The sequence below is a fragment of the Balaenoptera physalus genome (genome assembly GCF_965194825.1).
Source record: "Balaenoptera physalus genome assembly, chromosome: 16".
Lineage (NCBI taxonomy): Eukaryota > Metazoa > Chordata > Mammalia > Artiodactyla > Balaenopteridae > Balaenoptera > Balaenoptera physalus.
Window position 1 is genome coordinate 35,008,091 of NC_138898.1, and position 2,353 is coordinate 35,010,443.

The 2,353-nt window shown below is 41.9% G+C and overlaps 1 long non-coding RNA gene across 1 annotated transcript; it reads right to left on the reverse strand.

Annotated features, from left to right (window-relative positions):
* Positions 1 to 257: 257 nt before the first annotated feature.
* Positions 258 to 2,214, reverse strand: LOC309644503. Its single transcript, XR_014254458.1, has 2 exons — positions 2,040 to 2,214; positions 258 to 895 (listed from the first exon to the last, which is right to left on the reverse strand). It is a non-coding gene; the product is annotated as an uncharacterized lncRNA (long non-coding RNA).
* Between the last annotated feature and the right edge of the window lie 139 nt (positions 2,215 to 2,353).

The following is a 2,353-nucleotide window of genomic DNA, read 5'->3' on the forward strand; positions in this document are numbered from 1 at the left end:
ATGTGGTGAGGATATTTAAGCTCTACTCTCTGAGCAACTTTGAAGTATATAATACAGTACTGTTAACTATAGTCACCATGCTGTATATTAGTGCCCCAGAACTTATAACTGGAAATTTGTACCCTTTAACCAACACCTCCCCATTTCCTAGTTTACTATATTTAAAGTGTGAGTTTTGTTTTAATTAGGGGTTAATTTTTTCTCTAATTTTATATTGAAGTGAGAAACAGAAGAACGTAATGAAATCACTACACAGACAATAGACAAAAGTTTTATTTTAAAAACTTACAATTTAGTATAATGTAATTCCATACACAGAAATATACAAAAAATACATACGACTAAAATTGTATTTTAAACAGAAAACCATAAATGATATTTCATGGTTTAATTTCTGTGACTATTTTTTGCCTATGAGCCAAAAGGCTATCTCCAAACAATAAAGCAACTAAGTGAAGAGCTCAGGTGTTATTCTTTTTTTTTTTTTTAATTTTTTATTCATTTATGTATATATGTATGTATGTATTGGCTGCGTCGGGTCTTCCTTGCTGCGCGCGGGCTTTCTCTAGTTGTGGCGAGCGGGGGCTACTCTTCGTTGTGGTGCGCAGGCTTCTCATTGCGGTGGCTTCTTTTGTTGCGGAGCACGCGCTCTAGGCGCACAGGCTTCAGTAGTTGTGGCGCGTGGGCTCAGTAGTTGTGGCTCGTGGGCTCTAGAGTGCAGGCTCAGTAGTTGTGGCGCACGGGCTTAGTTGCTCCACGGCATGTGGGATCTTCCTGGACCAGGGCTCGAACCCGTGTCTCCTGCATTGGCAGGCGGATTCTCAACCACTGCGCCATCAGGGAAGCCCTCATGTGTTATTCTTGATGGTATCATTCTTGATGGTCCTGGATAAAACTAGATTACCATAAATTGATAGTACATAAGTTGAATAAATAATTGCACATTAAACTAGAATTTAGAAAAACAAGATTAGGTAAATACCAAAAGGAATAGAAATAAAAACTATCAGAGCAAGAAATGAAAAAAACATGAAGAGAAAAGCAAGTAAGATCATGCCCTCATAGCAACTATTAGAGGCAGATGCAGCAGGATTGACAGCTTATGGAGCACAGAGAAGAAAAAATCCCAAGAGACAATGAGAAACTGTCCTAAATTAGGAGAAGGTGGCAAGAGTGAGTAAATGGAAAGAGTAAACGCAGTTCCCTGAGTGGAAGGGATAAGAGACTGAAATACTGCCCATTCCCCCTTGACAGGATTATCCAGAAAGTCTATGTATCAGTTGTAGGTATTTGATTCCAATATCATTGTTTTTTAAAATTATCCTTTTTACATTGCTACTACACTTTAATTTTTCTCTCAATATCAGCATCTCAATATATGTGTAAGAAGTTGAAGATTTCTTTTGATAAATACTCAGCTCTACAATGACGTTCAAATTCAATTGGTCTTTCCTAAGCTACCTGAACTAAGTTTAAGATCAACTTCAATGTGGGTCTGTCATCACAGACACGGCTGAGGGGGATGGTGCAGAGGCCACAAGAACCATTCAAATTCACTCTGACATAGACTCTACAAGAAAACAGGTCTGTAACATTGCAATATTAATAAATATTAATAACAATATAGCAATAATCAATATAATTTATAACTTCTATATTAATAATTAATGTATACAATTTGTCAGTTAATTAACGATGAGCTGATTCTTATTTTGGATATTCCTCTAATAAGCACGTTTCTTAACCTCTCTAAGCCTAAATTTCCTTATCTGTAAAAGTAAGATACTAATGGAACCCATCCTAGAGTTGCTGGGAAGATTAAACGGGATGATGCACTCTAGCCTGGCTACAGTAAACACTTTTTTCAGGTAAACGATCAGTAATTGCTATTACTGACATTTTCTAACACCCATATTTTTGGGCATATGCAACGCTCAAAAGAGGGAAAAGAACAGAGAGCTAGTATTAAATACTTCCTCTGTATCAGACATTTTAGCAATATGTAAAACTCTTGCGAGTGTGCCCAGAGCCGCGCACACCTCGGGTTTCCGGCCGGGGCGCGAGATGTCTCCCGCTCTCTCTCGGCCACAGCCGCCGCGCAGTAGTCGTGCCCTGCGCGTTCCTCTCCTCGCCTCCCCACGGAGCCCGGGTCCCGCCTGTGGGCGGACTGCGGCGCCGCGCCGGACCGCTACCCGGCAGCCCACTGGGCCTAACGGCACGTGACTCCCGCCGCCGCCGCCGCCGGCGCTGGGAAGGTCAGCGGCGACGGTGTCGCAAAAGCGTCGCGACGGCGTCTGTTCTTGGCGGCCCAGGCCACTGGTATAACCGAACGTGTCGAGGCTTGAGAACCAGT